At 35.3% G+C, this 24,583-nt stretch overlaps 1 protein-coding gene across 6 annotated transcripts in view; it reads right to left on the bottom strand.

Moving 5' to 3' along the window:
• The window catches only part of LOC121318216 (SH3 and multiple ankyrin repeat domains protein 3-like), a 281,025-nt gene that overhangs the window by 247,679 nt on the left and 8,763 nt on the right, over positions 1-24,583 (bottom strand). Inside the window, exon 1 of one of the 6 annotated variants that reach the window (XM_041254656.1) lies at positions 19,997-20,014. The exons of the other annotated variants lie outside the window; for them this stretch is intronic. The gene's annotated coding sequence lies outside the window, so the exon portion shown is untranslated. Of the gene's footprint in view, positions 1-19,996; positions 20,015-24,583 lie in introns of those variants that run through there. 6 annotated transcript variants of the gene reach the window in all.

Here is a 24,583-nt window from a genome sequence, read left to right as displayed (position 1 = left end):
ATTGACATGATCGATTACAACGAGAAACAGCTATTGAAAATACGAATGCAAAGTAGACACTTTGTGTGATAAGCCATATTTAATATTAGTATATGAACCATGCATGCTAATGATGTTATGGTCGTTGTAATCGTTTGACTATGCAATCAATGAACTGTATACTATTCATGCTTATATCTAACCAATAGCTTTTCCTTTCTGTAACATTAGTTTCATTGTGCACCCCTGTTTATTCTTGAATAAACTATTGTTTTAGATTTCTGACACATTGTGTGAATGTCGGTTATTGTCAAGGGAATTATCTACATGGTCCAGAACTTAAATATGGCATGTCTCATTTCTTACATTTTGACATTTAAACTGGGTGACTAGAGTCTAATTTATATTTAAATAAACACTCAGCCTGGTGTTCTTTACAGAGTAGCAACTAGTATTGGGAATTGCTGGTTGAATGCAACATCAATAATCATACCATACTAAACAGCTGTTAAAAACCTGTGCTTCCTTGCAACAGGACCCATAATACTGGGGTTTCAATAGTTTGTTCAACCTGACAATACCTTAAAATACTTTGGTCTGAAGCAAGAAAATATCTCTGTCACTGCTCCATGTTCACTAGATTTGGTACACATGCCACCAACAGAGCTGTTGGACTGCACTGATTACTCTGGCATTTGGGATCCTACATGTCGTACATCTCCATTTGAAAATAGTACATTGGGATAGCACATGTAAAACCTATCATAAATATAATTACTTTACCATTAAAAAGTTGAAACAAGATTTTTCCAATGGTTCTGCTGCATATACAACCATAGATCACCAGGGGCGAAGTTACAACTCCCTCTGTTAATAAAGGACAGTGGCACTTTAATAAAGTGACTATTATATATTACCATAATTCAAATGCAGGTTGGAAATAATCAAAAATTGGTTAATTAGTATTGAAATAATCAATGTGTTTCCTATTGCTGGTGTTACAATAACACAACAACAGATAACTATCTACACAGTCTGTTTCATTTCTTTCTCTTCTAATTTACTTTCTCTGACAGCTTGGAAGTTAAAACAGTACCATCAATACCATCTAGGTTACTATATTTACATTTCAACTTTGACATTATGGACTTTGTTTGTGTTGATCAGTGGCAAAAACACCTAATTAAATCCATTTTGATTCCATGTTGTAACACAATAAAATGTGGAAAAGTCCAAGGGGGGTGAATACTTTTGAGAGCCACTGTGTATTAAAATGGATGTACGGATGTAGTATTTGGATTCAGCTCTCCGAATCCTAAGTATTCGGCTGAATCCAAACCCTGCTCAAAAAGTAGGTATTCGGGCCGAAGCCGAATCCTGCATTACTGTTGCAGTAATAAAAAAAAAAAGAAATCCTTTAAATTATGTTTTTTATGCATTTAGAATAATAATTAGACTCTGTGGAAAGGTACATTAATTAAGAAAGCAAAGTATGTGAAAAATGTTTGCACTGGCATACCTCCTGCCAACTCCAAGCGTCTGGTCGCCATGTGAACTAATCCCAGCAGACTACTGTGCTGCAGAATCTTAGAATTTATATTGAGGAGACACAATTCACTTTTTTTTTTTTTTTCTAGGTTCAAGCATGGGAAATCTAACCTAAGTTCTTTGAATTGTTTGTTGGAAAAATCTAAAGTAAATGTACCCAAACAAATCCCGAAGAAAGGAAAGATCCATTTTCAGCACACTTATCAGAAGATCTTAATTTAGTTTAACTGCTGATTCCAATGAAATAATCAACTTCTGGTAACCTGAAATTGAGATCATTAGTGATGAATCAGCCTTGCTTCATCTCCCAGCTGTGCACAGCAAGTGGACTGAATTAGGAATGCTGCAATTGACCCCAGAAGTTTCCTGGGGCAAGAATAACATAATACAACTGCTTTCTTTCATAGGGTAATAGCATCAGCAGAATGCCATAAATACACTCTTACTATGTCCAGTATGGTGTATTTCATTTCTTCTTCTTCTTCTTCTTCTTCTTCTTCTTCTTCTTCTTCTTCTTCTTCTTCTTCTTCTTCTTCTGATGATGATGATGATGATGATTAATAAACATGCATATAGTCTTTTATTTGAATTTTTGTGTAAATGCAGTTAATCAAACTTTCATTGTCATACAGTGCTTATGTGTTATTGTTGATAGTTTCTTATTTGTCCAACATTTCAGAGATCAGAATCTTAATTATCCTGTCTGTTCTAGCCATAATATTGTTTACTTTTTATAGCAGAGCAATTTTCACTTCCCACAACATATCATATATACAGTTAAATTAAAATGGACAATGAGATCTGACTTCTTTACCTTTTGCATTAACATGCACACATTAAACATTTGATAACAGTAAAGACAAATTTTGGCATGTACAAAACCCTCTTCTTTAGTGGTATTATGTATGTATGCATGTGCAAGTGAATACTTGTGTAGAGACAAATTTGTGTTTGCAGCTGAATCCCATTATTATCAGCTGGAACCGATTAGAAACCATTTAAAGAGTATGCTTTCATTGTCGAATCTGGCTTGAGTGGGTTTCTAAAATGTCCTGCAGATCAATGGAGCTGCAACAGTATAAAATAAATGTTAACATGCAGTTCAGTCCATGATCTCCCTGGGGACTCTATTATGCATGGCATCTTCAAAGAAACATTCCCCAGAGCACAAGCGTACAGTATTATCGGTAATATGAAGATCTCCTCTCTGTGGTTTTGTTGCTGACTATATATCTAAACTGCAACACAGCAGATATATTCACTTTGCACTTTTAAAGAAGACTACAGGCTTCCGTGGTTGTTGGTTTATGCAATAAAGATTCAGATAAGCTGCTAGATTCAGTGATTCAAAAAGATTGTTGGCAATTACTCCTGGTAGTATATCATATCATCTAGTTTGATGTGAGTATAAACTGCTTTCCAAACTGCTGCTTATTGCAAACATTGTAAAATCAATCTGATCAATAAAATAATAGTTATTTGTTTATTTGACCTACATTGATGTGACTAATGTTTCTTTGAACATGAATTGGGAAAAAAAAAATACTAAACAGTTGACTGCGTACTTGTGAATATTCTCCCATCCAGTAACTGGGTTATTGGCTTCTGGTGATCATTTCCAGAACAGTATCCTCAACCACATGGTTTTTTGCTTAACACAAACCAAATAATTGCAAAATTATTGAACACTATTTTAAACTAATTACATTTTAATAAAAATTACAAAACCAAGCAAGGACAGGTGTGATAGATCATTATTCATTGATAAATTAATAATAGTCTTTAAGTGCTATATTTACAAACTTTAAGAAGTGTTTTGTGAATAAACGTTCATTAAAGCCTGTGACGGGGAACTGCCCCATCTATATGAATGTGTTTGGAACTGGCAGGGAGGGGGTTAAATTTCTCCCTGCCAGGAAAACATGTGAGAATGTGGTGGGAGCTCTAATTGAATGATTAATAATTATTGATTAATTGTGCTCCAGCCACAGGGGATAAAAGCCAGGGGAGAGGGCCTGGCTGGAGGTGTGTTTTTTTTGTTTGGGAGTTTGCTTTGTGTTGGAGAGTTTTTGTGTTTAGAAGAGAGGAGTGTCTTGTTTTAAAAAAGTTGGATCCTGACTGTTTATTTTCTAAGTTCACTTTGATTACACCATGTAACAATTTTTTTTTTTTTTTGTTCCTGGGTAGTAAGTGTTATTTCCTAATTGCTTATGCCTCCAAAAATACAGTATAATCATAAATCTCAAAAAACTACTCACTTCTAAATCTTTTGTAGTCATTTTTGTATTACTTTAGTATAAATACATGTTAATTTGAATTCATATTTTGTTTTTTTCTGACTTTATGTGAACAAAAAGACACACATTTGCCCGTTTTCCCATTGGAAATAGTGATATTTTGAAATATCACTGTCCTGGTCACAAAAGCAAAGTTTGTGGGGAATAATAGCCATTTTCTATACTTTTGAGGCATAAGCAATGAGGAAATAACACTTACTACCCAGGAACAAAAATTGTGTTACGTAGTGTTATTTGTGTTTGAACCTCTTTCTGTTGGCCTGTTTTTGATTATTTTATTTAATAAAGAACTTTATTTTTGACTATACATTGTCTCTGAGCCTCAGCCCTCTGTCACCCTGCCACAAAGCCCAATTTCACAAGCTTGCAGTTCACAAAAAACATTTTCAAGGAGTTTTTGTGTGTGTGTGTTTAGTTAAAGCACAGTGTAATCTAAGAGAGGGTTTATAAACATTAAAAAACTAAAAAATAATATTTAAAAAAATTCTTAACAGGCCTTATAGTTTGCGAATCGGGCCCCAACAATCTGAAACTGCAAAATTAGGTAGAACAGTCTATAGCATGGCAAGCAGTTTGTATTGCTAACAGAATTTGACAGCAAGTCCAATTATCCGTGAGATCTCAGTTGTTTCTTTTTATATATAGAAAATATATAGTTAATTGTCAGGTGTCCTATATATATATATATATATATATATATATATATATATATATATCAAATCCTCGGTACATGCTGACAGGTGCAGTGATGCAAGTTCTGGTTTCAGTTTCTCATTCCTTCCTTCAGAATGCTCAAAAATTTGGTCTGCTGCTTACCAGGGCAGTGCAGTTGAATACCCTTTTAACCAGTATATTGAAAGGCAGCTAAGCTTTGGTATTATTGGTAATTAAGACGTATTATCTTGCTTTAGGTGTATCCATAATGTGTCTAGCTTTCAGAATATTGGTTTTGGAAAGCCAAAATGTGCTTAAAATGACCTTCAGTCACTCTCATAGTGCTCTTTAAATTGATGTGCTCTTCAATGGTTTGGGGTACAAATTAGTTTTCCTAAACACTTTTGGTTGCATGCCAGGCATGCACATTATATATATATATATATATATATATATATATATATATATATATATATATATATATATATTATATAGATTATTGTCTAATCATATATATATATACGTAACATATTATTCTACAATTCTTGTGCCCTCTACAAATATATTGAACTGAAGGCCTTTTTTTTTTTGTCAATTTAGCCCTCTAAAGTGTTCAATGCAAAATGAATACTATGCTGCATTTCTAACTTTATATAATTTGCTTGAACTGCACGCAAAATTACAATGGTGTTTTATTAATGGTCATCCATCTCTTCACTTTTAGGTTTGTTTTTATGTCCTTGTCCAAAACTCAGGTAACGTTGTTTGGTCCATGTAGATGTTTGTTTCATTACAAACTATCACCGTTTTTATCACCGTACAACTCTAGATTGTGAATAATATATATATATATATATATATATATATATATATATATATATATATATATATATATATATATATACATAAACACAGTACTGTGCAAAAGTTTTAGGCAGGTGTGAAAAAATGCTGTAAAGTAAGATTGCTTTCAAAAATAGACATGTTAATAGTTTATATTTATCAATTATCTAAATGCAAAGTGAGTGAACAGAAGAAAAATCTAAATCAAATCCATATTTGGTGTGTCTTGTTGCTGTGCTCAGTCTTGCCATGGTGTATGACTTTTGACAGTAAATTGTCTTCAGCAACCTCGCCTTGTTAGCTGAGTTTGGCTGTTCCTCACCCAGTTTTATTCCTCCCACACAGCTGTTTCTTTTTCAGTTAATGATTGTGTTTCAACCTACATATTGAATTGATGATCATTAGCACCTGTTTGGTATAATTGTTTAATCATACACCTGACTATATGCCTACAAAATCCCTGACTTTGTGCAAGTGTACCAAGAAGAATTGATGCTGTTTTGAAGGCAAAGGGTGGTCACACCAAATATGGATCTGATTTAGATTTTTCTTCTGGTCACTCACTTTGCATTTAGTTAATTGATAAACATAATCTATTAACATGTCTATTTTTGAAAGCATTCTTACTTTACAGCATTTTTTCACACCTGCCTAAAACTTTTGCACAGTACTGTGTGTATATATATATATATATATATATATATATATATATATATATATATATATATATATATATATATGTGTGTGTGTGTGTGTGTGTGTGTGTGTGTGTAATGTATTTTATATTAAATAAAGTAGTAATACAGTAGTAATTAATTTTGTAGTTTCTCTTTAAACTAGCTCTAAAAGATTCAAAGATTCAAATCAATTTATTAATTTATTTATTTTTATCTTGGTTAACAAATGAATTATTTCAAACTAGTCTTTAACATTGTACATAAAAGTTATGTTATACATTTTACCCACTATTATATGTCCATATTAGGGGACAAATAGCCCAAAGGGGACATAAAGAGTCTCAAGAAATAGGTACTGCAATTGTATGATTTTTTTATATTCTGGGCTTACAAGGAGATAAGTGGGGACCAAGTGACTATACAGCCCATGGGAAGGAAGGAAGGAAGGAAGTGTTAAAAAATAACCATTGATACTGGCTTCTGACACTAATTCTGCTAGTTTCATTCAACATCACGGCCAAGTTAATGAAAATCAATGCTTCTCTTTGATTTCTAACTTCATCCATTTTCTATTTGTACTTCTCCCCAGGGTTCTGCTTCTTAGCATCTACTGCTTAAACTGCGCAGAGGAAGCTTTAGATCTGAACTTTTAGTACTGCAGTAATGTCCCAGCATACAACCTCATACAGAGAACAGAAGATGAAGCATTTTGATGGCCTTTTTTAAAGCTTCACAAAATTGTCTAAATGAAGAGATTTCTGAGTCAACATAAACTTCTAGGTCTTTTTCATAGATTCATTTTTCAATTTCAGTATCTCCCATATGATATTATGTCACTCCATTTTGAGGTTTCTGTTCTAATCAGTACTTCCTGTTTTCTACATGTTAACCACTCCCTAATCCATGTGCATGCATTTCCTTGAATCCCTACTGCGTTCAGTTTGAGAATTCTTTTTTTTTATGCGGGACTTTGTTAAAAGCTTTCTGAAAATCTAAATAAACCATGTTGTATGCTTTGCAACTATTTATTGTCGATGTTGCATCCTCAGAAAAATCAAGCAGGTTACTTAGACACAATCTTTCTTTCCTAAAACCATGCTTTGTAAGTAATTTTTTTCATTATGAATCTTATTATAGTTTACATAAGTTTACATAAAATAGAAGTCAGGCTTATTGGTCTCTAGATACCTGGTTCCGTTTTGTCTCCTTTTTTGTGGATCAGTATTACGTACGCCCCGTTCAGGTCAGACAGTCGATGTACAAGAGGCTTTTGCATGATCTTGGTTAGCGGTTTGTAAGTAACTTCTTTCATTTCTTTGAGTAATATTGCGAGGATCTCATGCTGCAAAGGGGGTTGGTTTTTTTAGGAGAGCCTAGTCCCTTTATCAATCAATCAATCAAACAATCAATCAATCAATCAATCAAACAAATGTATTTAGTATAGCGCCTTTCATGCCAAGGCATCCCAAAGCACTTTGCGTTACAAATAAATATAATATAATATATATAATATATATAATATAATATTTTTTTTTTTTTTTTTTTTTAACAAAAGCAACTGTATCAATAAATAAATAAAAATACATATTAACAAAATTCTAAAATAGGCCATCCCAATCAACAAAAAGGCCTTGCCATAAAGATGTGCTCTAAGCTTTGATTTAAATGCATTTATTGAATCCTCTTTACGGATTTCAATTGGAAGATTGTGCCTTAATACAGGTACACATAATGACTAAAGCCTCTTCCACCACAAGAACTACAAGAGAGTTTTATCATTGTTGTCACCTGAAGCCCAGCATCAACAGATCTAAACTGGCATCCAGGGACATAAGGTAAAAGCATATCATTAATGTAAGCAGGGCCATTTCCAGAGACAGCCTTAAATGTCATTAATAACATTTTAAAAATAACTATTTACTTCACCGGACTCCTAATGCAAGCGGAGAAGAACAGGTGTAATATGTTCAAATCTTTAACACTTCTGTCTCTGTTATGCTAAAGGTATTTAAGACTGGATAGAAACAGGTTGACATGTGGGGAATGTTGTCTGTGTCCTCCTTTGTAAAAACTTGTGAAAAGTAATCATTTAGTGAGCCGAGGACACCCTGGCCAACCTAATTCCCCCCCACCCCCAGTAGCACTAACAAGACAACATGGGATCCAGCAAGGGGAATGAGTTTCATATAAGCACTGCAGGGTGCTTTGTAAGCCTTTAAGAGATTGTGCATGTGTAGTAAACATGACTATTTGTGCTCTATTACTTAAGCAATAGAACATGATAAGAGGGCATTACAGTCTGGTAGTTGAACTTGTCTGGGAGGTTTTAACATGCAGAAAGTCAACAACACATTTAGACCTGTTATCTATAGGTTACTTGGTTGAGAAGTCCTGCTATATACAAGATAAACGCTGTCTAATTTGAATTCACACAAATATAAAATTACAATACTACTGTATTTAAACCTTGCATAGTATTTCAACATAATTTTCCGTGCTAATTTGTGATACCAGATAAATAGAATATCATAGCCACTTTTTTTTTTTTTTTAATTGGATAGCATTCAAGCAATTAGTATGGTAAAGAAGGATAACTTCAATTAAGTGGAAATGCAAATGCACCTTCCACAGAGATTAGAAAAAGCATTATAATAAGTACAATGCTGATGTTTGATATTGAACCCCCTCCCCTCCAGGCATCACCACTGGTGCTTATCCTGAATTTGTGATATAGAGCTCAAGGAAGTGATGGGGAGTGCAAGACTGTGACAGTATTCTGTGTGTCCCATAGTATTTCATCTGGAAAATGTTAATTTTATTTTCGTTTTTTGTTTTTTGAAGATGTCACAACCCAGAAAGGGTTTCCTTCATAACGATAAAAACACGCTATAGTGGTGTATATATATATATATATATATATATATATATATATATATATATATATATATATATACACACATACACTAAAAATAACATCTGACAAACATCTTGATCAGAAGTCTTTATCAGTGTTCCCAATTATATCTGTACATGCTTTATGTAACATAACACACATTTATGTTACTTTGCTTTTAAAACAGACAGCTAACTGTACTGTACCTATAAACAAATAAGCTTGCATCATTTAAGTATTTACAGAAAATGATGTATTTTTCAAAAGCAGGAATCATGAGCATTTTAACATCAGCTTTTCTGTCAGTTACGACTGGCATAGCTCAAACAAATGTGCACAACCAGACTGCCAAAGACATAAACAACAAAAAAAAAAAAACCTTTTAAAATCAATAAATACACGACAATAGAGAGAGGATATTAGGAAAACTATTCTGCTTTCCCATAAAGCAACCAGGATCAGGAATGCTGTAAACCCTTTGATATTCTCTGTAATGACTTATTAATGATTGTTCATAGACTAAAGACAACTTGGTTTTGAAGCAGAACAGCTATTAAATCAGATTCCTAAACATGGATCAGATATCTCAAAGACTTTAAAATGAGCTCAATGATTAGATGTTAGATCTGTAACGCAGATATACAGTACAGACTACTACATCTCAAACTTAAGAAAAGGGGATTATAGGGTTAAATCCACACCAGTTCCCTTAAGAAATTTCTATGTAAATAGATAACTACATACCACCCTGGTAGGCCCGACCTCTGTGTGTGTGTGTGTGTGAAAAAGCAACCCCTTTCAGGTGTACACAACAGCTGTACCACTTGCTCCTTCCATCAATAACGCTAATAGGATAATGGCTCACCATCTGTCTCGGCAAGTGCCATAGACTAAAAATAAACAATCAGCTAATCTTAATTCTGTCATATACTGCAATTAAGAAGTACTAGGTACAATGAAAACAGTTCAAACATGCAGGCATTGATTATGTGTAAAACTACAGGGTCATGTAAACTGTCTGCCTCAACATTCAAGAATGACTAATACAGAAGTGTGTTCAGGGGTGTCCCTTTATGTCTGGAAACTTGATTGACTACTGCCATAAAACCAGGGAAAAGCACGTGCCTAAAGCAGCGAGGTAAACTACGTTTTAATCTACACCCAGTGTGAGATAGTGTATGTAATATGTGATACATTTGCATTCAAATTTGTTATATTGTACAGTATATAGCAATGTTTTTTATTGTTTGTGATAATGTTGTTTTGGGGGGATTGTGATCTGGGTCAAACAGTAACTTGTAACTCTGTGTTCATGTGCCTGTTCACTGTGCTCTTGTAGGTTTGGCTGACTTACTGACTTACTGCAATGTTCTATATATATTTCAAATGAAATGTTTCTTTCTGATAGTATTTTAAAATAAAATCATTGAAAGGATTATACATCATAAAATAATTGTAGACCAGGACCATGGCAGTTTAATGTTTTTTTTGTTGTTGTTGTTGTTTTTTTTTTTAGTTAATGTGACTGATTTTATCTGATTGCAAAATTGCAGTTCCTGGAATGTACTGTACTTACACATCGCTGTAATGTATTACACTTGCTCTCTGGCCAGCAACTTTTATATGCTTTTGGACAACTAAATTATCCCCCTTTGAGTTTTTTTTTTTTTTTTTTTTTTTTGGTTATTTGTAACAAACAGTACAAGTACTTGTCTTGCTAATAACCGAATATCAGTTTAGATCTGTTGCTCAGCAATTTAACTCGAATTTTTCTTTTGCTTAATTTGCATTAATAAAAGAACATTGCCTTTCAGTTTTAATTACAAACTACAAGAGGAAATTAACTAGATGTTTTAAAAACTACATGACCTTGCTTTTTCTGCCATGTGAATACTGATAATTTCTTTTTTTTTTTCTAAGTAGCAATCTAGTGAGACAGTAAAAGCTGCCAATGGATTTCTTGCTATGATTTAGTAAAGTGACGAGATGAGCCACACAACATAAAATATAATTTTCATGAAATATACAGTATAAGGCAGAATTCAGGAAAATTCAGTTTATGTTATCCCTCACTGAATATTAGGTTATTAAATCTGTGTTCCGAGCTGAGCAATGGATTTTAATGAACCCCAATATATCACACATTGCCCCCAGGAGCCAATCGTTAACACTGACGCATTTCGCCTAAAATATCAACAACAAAAAAAGTGTCCACAGCTGTTTCTCGTAAAGGTAAATACCTATCACCTGGGATTTTTATGGTTATTCTTTTTGCTCAACTCACAATGGCAACGGGACCAAGGAAAAAGGAAAAAAGTAAAATGAACTGCGGGCCAAAAGTTATTGTGAACAAATAAAAGGTATCAAAAACTTTTGCTATAATGTAAGTATAAAGAGTAAGTTTTCAAGACTACACACACAAAATAGCACCTTAGAGGAAATACTGGAAATTGTTGGAGAAACATACGCTTTTTGAGAAAGTATAGTTTTAGATAGAGCTAGTATTTGGGTTTTAGAGTTAGTAGACAATTTTGGGTTTAATATTAATTGCTGGAGCAGGAAAGACAGATGGCAACGAGAAAGCTTTGAAATGCACCAGATGGCAATTTAATGGGAACCCTGTGTTTTCTCAGAGACATTTTGGGGCTAAAACTTACAATTTCCTTCCTTCCCTTAACGTTATGCCATTATGACTTCATGAGTAAAACATCAAGAGGCTTTAGGTAATAAAAAGAAAGTGGACCCATGTGATCAATAATAGTATTGGTTGATAGGAGGCTTGTAAAACTTGCATCAGTATGTAATTGGCTTTTCTGAAGTGATGAGTTCATAAGGGAAGCCTATATTAATTCAAATATTGTATTGTCTTGTTGATTCTATTATAACTTGTGCTGAAGGAAAATATAGTAGTCAGCTGCTCTACTGTATGTAATAAAATATTTCTTGAAATCTACAACGGAGTTCGTAATCATAATTATTTCTACTCATGGATGCACGAAGGTGAGAAGTCAAATAACAAACTAATTTTTGAATTCTACAGAAAGGATGCAGCAAATGGCTGTCTCTTAATTCTCATTATATTTTTATTGTACACCAACAATAGCACACCGTACAATAATATTCTTCACATACTGTATATATGAAAACCGTTTGCTTGCCACCAAGGCAATCACTTTGCTTGCCACCAAGCAATAACTTTGATACATACACTTTCCAAGTTAAAATACCACAACAGTTTAAAAGTATGAAATACTGACTGAATATTTAGGCCCTTGCTATTAACTTGCAATCAACATATACATCAGCATATAAATGAAATCCATTTATAACAATGATTAACTCTTATAATTCAATGTCATTTCCATACTGAGACTTTAAGACAGTGCCTTCTGAAACCTAATTTATTTCAAACAGAAATTCATACAAGAGGCTAACACTTTTAATATACCTCTGCACAATTGTGTTAAGTTGTTTTTGATACATTAACAATAAAGGTATATGAAAAAATCTAGAAGCTACATTTTTTATTTATTTGCTTTTCTAATTAAAAATAGATGCAAGTAAAAAATATTAGCTTGAATTATCATGGGATTGTGTTGAATGAGGCTTCTATCTGTTAGATTTCTATGATTTAGGATGCCCAGCTCAATTGAAAATAATAATAATATATATATACAATGCCTTGCAAAAGTATTCAGATCCCTGACCAATTCTCTAATATTACTGAATTACAAATGGTACACTGAAATTTCGTTCTGTTCGATATTTTATTTTAAAACACTGAAACGCAAAATCAATTTTTGTAAGGTGACATTGGTTCTATGTTGGGAAACATTTTTAAGAAAAATAAAAAACTGAAATATCTTACTTGCATAAGTATTCAACCCCCACACATTAATATTTGGTAGAGCCACCTTTCGCTGAAATAACAGCTTTAAGTCTTTTGGGGTAAGTACGTACCAGCTTTGCACACAGTGTCGGAGTGATTTTGACCCATTCTTCTTGGCAGATTTGCTCCAGGTTGTTCAGGTTGGTTGGACGACGCTTGTGGACCGCAATTTTCAAATAGTGCCACAGATTCTCAATGGGATTGAGATCAGGACTTTGACTGGGCCACTGTAGGACATTCATCTTTTTGTTCTTGAGCCATTCCAATGTACTTTGGCCTTGTGCTTGGGATTATTGTCCTGCTAAAAGGTAAATTTCCTCCCAAGCTTCAGTTTTTTAGCAGACTGAAGCAGATTCTCTTGCAGTATTTTCCTGTATTTTGCTCCATCCATTCTTCCTTCAGTTGTAACAAGATGCCCAGTCCCTGCTGATGAGAAGCATCCCCACAGCATGATGCTGCCACCACCATACTTCACTGTAGGGATGGTGTATCTCGAGGCATGGGCAGTGTTAGGTTTGCGCCACACATAGCGCTTTGAGTTTTGGCCAAAAAGCTCTATCTTGGTCTCACCTGACCACAAAACCTTTTCCCACATCGCAGCTGGGTCACTCTCATGCTTTCTGGCAAACTCCAGACGTGTTTGCAGTTGGTACTTTTTGAGTAACGGCTTCTTTCTTGCCACCCTCCCATACAGGCCAGTGTTATGCAGAGCTCTTGATATGGTTGACTGGTGCACCATTACTCCACTCCCAGCCACTGAACTCTGTAGCTCCTTCAAAGTGATTGTTGGCCTCTCTGTGGCTTCTCTCACAAGTCTCCTTCTTGTTTGAGCGCTGAGTTTTGAGGGATGGCCTTTTCTTGGCAGTGCCTGGGTGGTGTGATGCAGCTTCCACTTCCTGATTATTGATCCAACTGTGCTCACTGGGATATCCAAACACTTGGATATTATTTTGTACCCTTTCCCTAATCTATGCATTTGTATTACTTTATCTCTAACTTCTGTAGAATGCTGTCTGGTCTTCATTTTCCTTCAGATTCACAGCCTCACCAATGATCCTTCAACAGTGGGGTTTTTATCCAGAAAATGTGACAGCAACTTTAATGGTTCACAGGTGGAGGCCAATGGTAAGGTAATTGTGTCCTCGTTAGGGCAATTTCTTTCATCGGTGCAAACTGGGAGCTTCCACAGCACAGGGGTTGAATACTTATATTTCAGTTTTTTTATTTTTCTTAAAAATATTTCCCAACATAAAACTAATGTCACCTTACAATAATTGATTTAGAGTTTCAGTGTTTAAAAATAAAATATCAAACAGAATGAAATTTCAATGTACCATTTGTAAAGTAATTTGAGAGAATTGGTCAGGGGTCTGAATACTTTTGCAAGGCACTGTATATATATATATATATATATATATATATATATATATATATTATATATATATATATATATATATATAAACACTAGTTTTGGGGAGTATTCACCATTATTCATTATCTGGAAAATCACATGCTTAATCTATCTACAACTGGAATTCTGACATTGTACATTCTGTATCCATAATATAAGCCCTGTCGATAAATGTCTGAGACCTTGTTGAGTTTATGGGAGATGTTTTTAAGAGTGGTTTCTTTTTCTTGAAGTGCTTTGCATGGCACCTGTCAACAGCCAAATCTCTTAATGAGCTAGAAGAGCTGTCTATTTTCAGTTGAATCCACCCCTTGTTTAGATTTGGGATGACAAACCCTTCAAAAAACGCAATATGAAAATTTCCTGCTGGAAAGAGGGAGATTTGTTAGATTTGGTACAGAAATGCAGCATTTTAAATGCTTAGATTTTGTGCTGAGGCAAAAGCAACCTCTTTTATACGGCACTCATGAGTTGGCATTAATCTATCCAAGTTTTAAGAAGAAATTTGTTGTCATCTGAATGGAACAATACAATTAAATCCCAAAGCATGTCACACACACACACACACACACACACACACACACACACACACACACACACACACACACACACAAACGAACAATTAAACCATTAACTTAAAAACAGTCTAATACAGAATTTGCTGAAAACAGCTTTTTGAAAAAAGATACAAAATGTGGTTGTAATTTAAATTATTTTTTTCTCTTTTTATTAAATGTGACAAAGTTTACCTATGACTTTACCTTAATAAAAATAAACAGACCTGTTCACAGAAGCACTCCAAGCAGTAGGCTACAACAACCCTTTGAATCCAGGTGCTTAGTAAACATGGTCTTCCTCACATTTCTATCAAGCATCCCTTTTGCTTGTTTTCCAGCTTTGCCCAGTTTACTGCTTATCCAGTTTCACAATGGTTCTGGACCTCAATAAAACATTTTATTTTCTTTCGACTAAACACTTCTTAGACTCCATTTTTGTGTGTGTGTGTGCGTGTATATATATATATATATATATATATATATATATATATATATATATATATATATGATATATATAATTTTTTTTTGTTTTTATTAACAAAGGTTTAAGTAAGGGTACACAGGCTGATTGTTTGCGTATGGCTGCTAGTACTAGCAGCAGCCCTTTAATCAACCAACCTAAAAAAAACAACAACAAAAACAGAAGAAGAAACAAGCTGTTAGTACGACAGTATCGACAGGAGGACGCTCGGCCAAAGATAGAGTGACGAGCGCAAAGCTCTGAATTAGGTGCAGGCTTAGAAAGGCCTGGGCTTGAAATTAGGATAGAAAATAGATCCCGACTGATGAGCTCTCCTATTGCCGAGGACAGAGCTTGGTGAAAGGTCACATTCCTGAGTATCTGAAAACATATAAAAGGGCACTGCTGGGCAGAGGCACCTCTCGGGGAGATAGGAATAGTCCAACAGCTTAGGACTGAAAGGAGAGATAGTAATGGGTTCTCTGGCTGGTCTGGGGCTGCCCTCACGAGAGGTGAGGCACAGGCCTCCGAAGCCGGGAGCAGGAAGGCATCCCACAGAAAACCTGCAACAGAGAGAGATGGGTTAGTCTGGGATTCAGGTACTGAGAGCGTGAAGCAGCCCATGTTCTGAGTGAAGGAAGGACAGCGCCTCACACGGTGAGATAGAATAGGCGCTTGAGCTGCGAAAGGATAGTGTGGCTGAGGGTCCCCTCTGACTCACTCGGCAAGAAGAGAACCCACCTAGTTCGAGAGTGAGGTAGCGTGGCTAACCTGAGATCTGGGGAGTGGATCCGAAATACCCCCCCCCCCCCCCCCCCAAAGGATAAACCCCCTGGCTCCCCGCAGAGACCCTCACCATGAGACAAACAATAGGGTTGCGCCAGTGCATAACATAAAAGAAACAGTGGAGAGGAAAAACCCCTTCCTCGAAAGGGAAAACCTCTGGTGGCCCCGGTGGTCAGGTAGCCCCCACTCTGGGCATTCTAGCTAGTATTTGATGGCTATGGCTATGTCGGTAAGGGATGAACAGATGTATGGATCGACTGCTGCAGAGGACCAGAGCCCCATGCTCCTCGACCAGACAGAGATCGATGTTGGCTCTGGCTGCAGAAGTAGCTGCTTGATCCGAAATGATTGGGAAGACGGTTCTGGAGATGACAGTGGTGAGATTATCCTATGTGATAGTTAATACGGAATCGATCAGCGGTTTGCTACTCTCATGTCTGCTTAGAATGGAAAAGATGAACTCACATTCAGAGATTTGGGTTTCATAACTCAAGTCATTCTCCTAATTGTGGAACTCCTTAACTCATAATCAAGACAGATTTCCAGTCTCGTACCACGTCTCTCACCATGTATTAATGTTTGTAGCATTGGAAAGGACAGTGGACATACTGAGATGGTCAAGCAGAAATGGCTGCCACGATCTGAGTATTGGAGGCTCTGGAGGAGGACAGGTGTAGAATTAACTGGTAAATTAAAGCAACTTTTGCCTGCTGCAACAGTGAGCAGATTTGAAGAGGGAGAAGAGATCTTCTGTAGTGAGGAGTGATTATGAGTAGAGGGCGGGTTCTGCTGAGCAGTACAGAGCTCTGAGGAAGCAAACGATGGACTGCCTTCGGTAGTGTGCAGTGGCCTGCTGTATTGCACAGAGATCTGCTGAATGTGGATATTTGTCTTTGAGTGTTAAGGCGGTTTAGATGGCTTCGGGTAGAGATGGACTGGCTTCGGGTAGAGATGGACTGGCTTCGGGTAGAGATGAAGAATGTGTTGCTCTGAGGCTGCTGTGAAACCTATAGATTTGATCAGGAGCAGTCTATGAGTGTATTGTCCATTGCATGGGGAGGAAGGAGCCATGACTGAAACGTTGATAATAGTAGGACATGGTTTCCATATCTGACATGTGTATCCCATCAAATTAAATATTAACTTCTGAAGTAAAATTGATCCTGATTTGAAAATACATGACTTTCACAGTGAAAGAAGACCCACTAAAATGTATAGGACTTGTGGTGTTATACTGCCATATAGAGGTTATGATTAGAATAAAACCATTGACTTTAGAAAGTGATGCAGGGTAGAATATTTGATTATTGTGATTTAACAGCCCTCGCGATTGGAATGTTTATCTTAAATGCTCTGATACTGTATTGTGATTGTATTTTGACAGAAGGAGGTAGAATGGGCTGTGAAGTCTTGATTGAATGGATAGAACAGATAGAAGGAATCAAGTTTTTTGCACAGAAGACTGATAGCAGTTACAGCCGTGCAAGGCAACCTTGTGGATGGGACACCTGCAATGGGACTGGAGCTGCTGCTGGAATCAGCTTGTGGAATCTGGCGATTCATGAAACCCCTGAATCCTAGAAATGAGGTGCCTGTGAAAAGGGTTGAGTCATGGGGGGCTGAGATGTAGTCTTCGTAGAATAGTGAAAGCTCGTTCCAGTTTTGAATTAATAATGCATAATGATGTCCTACCTGGAATGCGTGGATATGCTTTTCTGGGCTTCCTGGCTTGATGCTGTAGAAAAGGTACGAGGAGACATGAAATGAAGGTTCTACCCTGAGGGGTGATGTGTAATTGAAGATTGAGGCGAACGGGTAAATGAGGGACTTCATGTCCTCGAAAATGTTGTTAATGAAGTTGAAGGGTGGGATTTGTTTCGGCTGTGTCTCCTGGTTACTGTGCTGAGAGGAGAGAGTGACCATGACTGGAGAGGAGGGCAGTGCTGTCGCCTGTCCTGAAGCTCTGGGTGAGCTAGTTTGTGGCAGTGCACTTGAGATACAGGCAGGTACAATATAAAAGGTACAATAAAAATTGGACAACGCCATACTTTCACTTCCACCTGGGATGCTGATATTGTTGTTGTCCAGGATTTAAAAAAATTAGGAGAGTGGTCAATCCTTATAAAATAGCTGCTCAGATGGCAGAGCCTACTGGCGGGGACGTTTTGATCTCCATAATGCCCGGGCAGCAAGTCTGGTTGCTGAGAGAAGTCTGCCTTAGAAGTAGACGGTACTGAGTTTCCATTGGAGAAATGAATGAGACATTGTTGAGGAAAATACAGCAGAGAGATTTCCTGATGGAGTTGGTTCATGTTGAAAATTAAGAGTTTTAAATTTTTGAACAGAGAACGACTCACAGCATATTCAAAATTATGAATATGAGATTGGGGTTTAAACAGGAGGTTAATGATGATGGGTGTTAATTAATCAAGCTGCCCTGCTCCATCCCCCATTTTTTCCCTAAGGCTAACATTAAAAGCCAGAGATGAGGATCTCCTGAAATATTTATTATTCATAGTGAAATCTCCAGCATCTAAGTAAAGCTAGGCTGGAATCGGGTCCACTGGCTTTAATTATTGCCAGCACAAAAGCTAGAGGTGGAGCAGCAGAAGAACACCAATTCACAACAGGCAACATACAATGTAAGGTTTAGGTTGATAACCAAAATAACAGCTCCTGTTACATATCAGAAAGTTATTCAGAAGTTACAGCAATAAGCTTTTGTATAGTATTATTATTTGATGGGGAAAAATAGCCTGCACAGTGTTACAAAAAAAAAATATATATATTGCAAGAGATATTATTTTCAAAACAAAGTACATATACTCTGGGGAGTCCAAGATATGCACAACAAAAAAAGGTGTTTGTAAATAAAAAATAAATAAACTGATGCTGAACCCATATTTTCCTGACATGAGGCTATCCAGAAAAACACAACCTGTGGTATTAAATACAGTCTATCCTGCTTTTGATGATTGGGAAGCTGGCAACAATGCTGAAAAGTGTTGGGTTGTGCCTGCTGGTTATACTGTACACATTGAACTCGGTGATCACGAGCAAAACAATTAATATTGAGGGATACCCTTTAGTGTAGAAAGTAATGTAGGTGTTTAACCTAAATTCCTTTAAAAAGAAAAATATATGTATAATTAAATAGCAGGGCATGGTACTAAGGGAAATCTACATGAGTCCAGCATATTTAAAAAAAAAAAAAAAAAAAAACACCTGAGTGCTTAAAATGAACTAGAGCAGAGTGCAGCAGTTAAATCTAACTCAGCTACAATATAAGTTTCACCAAGGGCTATACGTATTGCTCCATGGCTATAATTACACCTTTAGCTTTATAACAGCATGGTTGAGCGTATGTACTATGTACTGTTGAGCTGGATTTGTGCTGTTGCTGCACAATAAATACATGCATATCTGTGCTCTAACTGGCTGAAACAACCTTAACCTTTTGTGGCAGGGCAGACACGCTGCACCATTAGAAAAATGTGTTTGGTGGCTGGCAGCCATCTTGGATCAGGTGTGGAAGAACAGTCTAACAGTCAAGATGGCCAGCTTTGCACAGCCACACAGTTTAATTGTTTAACTGTTAATTACTTAATTGGAAATGTGTGGAATGTGTCCAGGCATTAAATGATGTATTGATTATCATGAACCCCTGGTCACATCCTATAAAATGAATAAATACATGTTTGTCTGGAGACACATAATTCAGTGAAGGTGCTTGCCTAGCCCTAACAGTGGGAGTCAAAGAGAAGCAAAGAGCAGCAGGTTGTGCTCTAGAAAGATACATGGTAAGTTAGCCAGTAAGAAAAATCATTACCTGTATAAGATTTGCTTCTCCAAGAACAACAAATGAATCAATGAGATTAAACCCTTTACAGAAACAGAAATGCATAGTCAGGGTAGCTATTTAATTCAGGGTATTAAACAAGGTTCAGATATTAAGACAAATGAGACTGAATGAAGATGAGAAGCTAACATAATTGACCTTACCAATGTTTTACAGTTTAACTTCCTGTTTCTTCTTCAACCAAAAAAAAAAAAAAAAAAAACATACAAGAACAAACCTTAATTTATGTTCAAAGCTTTTTAATACAATAGCTAAAGTATGAAACAGATGCATAAATAATACAAACTATTTTTTAATGTAAAACCAAAATCAGAATATACTATGTGTGCAGAGCCATCAAAAAAGCTTGTTAACCTCTTATTCAAGGAGCATACTTAAATATCTCCTTGTACTGAGCATTCACTGGTTAAGTTCCATGTCCGCTATACTGAATTGGATTTTCCACTCATGCCCATAAGCATTGAAACCAAGCAGTAATAAAAAAAGACTGTGTACTTCCTAATATGGCTGCGAAGAGGAAAAAGATACTGAATTATTTCAATGCAATAATTGTGTCCGTCATTGCATTAGCAAAAAAAAAAAAAAAAAAAATCAAGGTCATAGTTCCTATATATTGGGAGTCAATTTTAAAAAAGCAATGCACATGCTTTACCATCGATGGATCAATGAATCACCCCAGCCTTTAACCTTTATTTTAATGTTACTGTTAATTGGGCTGTTTATATACATTTAAAATTATATATTTGCATATATATATATATATATATATATATATATATATATATATATATATATATATATATATATATATTATATATATATACCATTAATATATGTATATATTAATGCATATACGTATATAATGCATATATATATATATGCATATAGATATATATATATATATATATATATAATATATATATATATATATATAATAGATTCATATATATGTATTACTAACATTTTAAACAAAACATTAAACTATACATTGTGTATTTTCAGACAAACATATGATTACTGTTGAAATTAACAGCAACACAACAACAGATTTCTGAGGCTACACATAAGTTAAACATTAACTGTAATGCATAATGCATAGCAAAATGAACATCTAAATTGGAAAACCTGTGCGATAATTTCAGCCTTGAGGGAATATCCAGTCAAAGGTTTACAGCACTTACTTGCTTATGTTTTATTCTGTGCTTGAAATGGGACTTGTATTATAGGTAATCAATTCCCAAAGACGGAAAGCCATTTCTACTGGTTAAGGGACATAACAAGCAGTGTCTTCCATTTATAAAACCATCTCTTCTACACTGCATAACCAAGCATAGTTTAACATCTGAAAACCATTGACAACAACGGTACCTTGTGCTATAGGACTAGATTGTCTCTTGATCTACAGCACATGCTTTTTTAGATACAGACCAAAACGTTTAACAAACCAAAATCACAAACTGCAGCATACTACTCGACTAAACTTAGCACACATCCTTAAAAGCATGAAATCCTTGGTTGCCATAAAAGACTAAATCATTTGTTTGCAGAGAAGGATAGAATAATGCTTACAGAACACATTTTACATTATTATTTTATGATATTTTTAAGGTAGGTGACAATCTCTTTAATATGCAAATTTAAAACTGCCTACAGTTATCTCAAGAGGAACTGTAATCACTACAGAAATGAATGCAGGCTGTTTGTCAAAATAGACAAGGGATCCATGTCTTGATAACATCAGTTTCTGTACCTAAGTTCAAGAGCATCTGCAGGTACAGACATGTTTGGGGAAACTCTGGATTTTGCAAAAGACTCTCTTATAAGTTAAAGAAACTTTAGGGAAATGTCTTTCAATTAGTACAGACAATTTTTTCCTGGATCCTGGCCACAATTCACAGTGCTCAAGGATGTTTATCCTAATATTAACTACTGTCGCTCCCTGTCAGACCTGTCACAATGCATACACCTCAGTTACACAGTACCAAACAAGGTACTTTATGGTTTGAATTGCTTGAACTGTCTTTATTCTCGGAGCGATGTATTAAATGAACAGCAGTTAAACAGTTAAGTGCTCTTCTCTCTGATAGCTGATCCCTATGTAAAACGTGCCATAACCACATGTCTGTTTATAGGCTGCATTTTCTTGTTATACTCTAATGAGGGCTATCGTTTTCTTAAAGGGTGATGTCAGTTGCTCCTGATGTGCTAGCAGTTTTTGCCTCCCACCAGCAGGCAGCAAACTCCCTTCAAAACACAACATAAGAGGGCTGTGGAATCCTGTGCAAACATAAAGAAGTTTTTTTTTTTTTTTTTTTTTTTTATTATCCGCTGAAAATAAACTTCATATATCTGTTGTAATAAAACATTTTAAAGAAGGAACATTAAACTCTGATACTGTATAGTTACACAAATCAATTAAATGGACATACATTGTCGGACAATATGATTGTTTTACACAGTCAAAGGGTCAAAGAGCCCAACTTTGTTTTTCTCTACATACAATCTATTTAGACTATAATATCTCTGAGCTGAGTATCGCTGTAGAACCACACAAGGGAAACTTTCACATTGTTTTTTGTCCCAGTCCACAGGCAGGCCTCTGCTTTTTTTTTTTCTTCACTGACCTTTTACTTTTTTTTTTAATATTATTTCTAATACTACGCATAGATGTAAATAAAATAAAATAAATCCCCTCTTAAGGTTGTTAATATGTTTAAAGCCCTTCTCTCAACAAGAATTAACTTGTAGCCAACCTGATTCTTCAAACCAGAAACATACATCACAGCAAACTACAGCGTCTACTGAAATGGCTTTATACTTCCTCTAATCCAATGGGCAACTTTTAACCCCATTACTTCAAACATTGTCATGCTTGATTTAGATGTAGACACCTGATTGAAACTAAGGTCTTATCTAAGGTTGAGGACTTACGTATAACCACTGACTATTTTTGCAACCATGCACTACAGGGGAGTTGACTGTACTAGAGTATATAGTTGAAGATTATATAATTATGCAAATACATAACATGCAATATTTTTATATTGATTTCTGTGTATTAATGAGCTCTATTCTCCATGCATATGTAGCCTTCTTAGAATTTCCACCATTGCTATAATAAAGACAGATGTGAACAATGTGTTATTCACCTGACAAGATGATGAATGGTTTTGTAGGAAAATCAATTTTAAAATCTTGATTGTTTTCCTATTTACAGCATATAACAAACAGCAATTACAGCAATGGTATGTGTTATACAGAAGCTCATATAATTGTTTATTACTTTGTTTGCCTTTCAGGAAGCTTTATAGAGTACATCAATTATGAATTGTAGCAAACAAATGACAAAGAAGGTTTTTAATGAACTATGACGTTGATAGCCGATATTAATGTTAAAGAGGCTCAATTTTTGATGTTTTGATGCATTCTCACTTTTTGTCACCTAATTGGAAGTAATTATTGATAATTAAAATAATAAACCCTTTCCCTCTCAAAAACGTGCATAATAGCGAAAAACATTCAGGTAATTGATGGAGGCTGCTTTATGAAGCTTCAAATTTTAATTCTGTGTTTATCATAAATCTGAAGCATTTAATTCTACAAGCTGAATACTGTTTATTTACCTCACACCCCAAAAAGCAACCAGAACACCTAGAGGACAGGTTCCCCATGGCTTTATCTTGACTGGAAACCTGGACACAATGAATCCACCGATGTGAAACTGTGTTTTCCTTGCAAAGTGTTACCCCGAAATTGGAGATGAAAAATATAAATTCTTGAAAGAGCTAATGTCAGGGTAATAAGTTCTACATTCTCAATAACCCCAAGCACCTAACAACATTCTTAATTTCACTGTAAAGCTTTGTGGTTACAGCTGTCAAACCAATCATCACTTTAGCAAACGGCTTACATAACCAGGCTAATTAAGCGTTACATTTTAATGACAGACCAAGAGCCTGCTAGATGTGACCCAGAAAAAGTCACATACCATTAAAGAACAAATCAATATTTAATTCTTTATACTACTGTATCATAAATAAAACAAAATCCTTTAAAAAAAAAAAAAGCACCAGTCACATGTAATCTGCAAACATTATTTATGAAACCTGAAGCTACATACTACAGCAAGTAACAAAAACATTTAGCTAATTTTCAAGGTACACTCAGCAGATTACAAATACTATTAGTTTTGCCTCATAAAAAGTACATAATAGAATATGTAACCTAGAAATTCTAGTGTCTAACAATGGCCTCTAATAATCAAGAAATGAAGCAGTACCTTCTGTTTAAGTCCACTAGCAGATAAAAAGAGTTATATACAGTAGCATGTTGTTATAAAACAGTATTTCTGTTACAGATACAGTAAAGAAACATTAGTATACAGCAAATGTATCCAAATTGCTGAATGACAGACTGCTTTGTAATCATTTGCACAATGTCTGGTGAGACAAGCATTTATTATAGCAACTATTGCTATAGCATCACTGATGCGACATATGTGGATACCATATATTGCAAAGTTTGCACAAAATACAATGACAAGCCGAGTGCTCTGAGAAAAATTAATGACTCATTTACAAGGGGGTTAAGAAGGACAGCTCTGAAGGAAAACACTATAAATTAGAAGCACATAGTATCTGGGCACAGGAGTTAGAAAGCAAACCAAACTCTGATTAAAAGAGATTTTGAAGACAACACCATTAGGCTATGTATGACACTGGAGAAATGAA

The sequence above is a fragment of the Polyodon spathula genome, chromosome 7, assembly GCF_017654505.1.
Source record: "Polyodon spathula isolate WHYD16114869_AA chromosome 7, ASM1765450v1, whole genome shotgun sequence".
Taxonomy (NCBI): Eukaryota; Metazoa; Chordata; class Actinopteri; order Acipenseriformes; family Polyodontidae; genus Polyodon; species Polyodon spathula.
The sequence above is the reverse complement of the archived record's forward strand: the minus strand, read 5'-3'. Positions and strand labels throughout refer to the sequence as shown.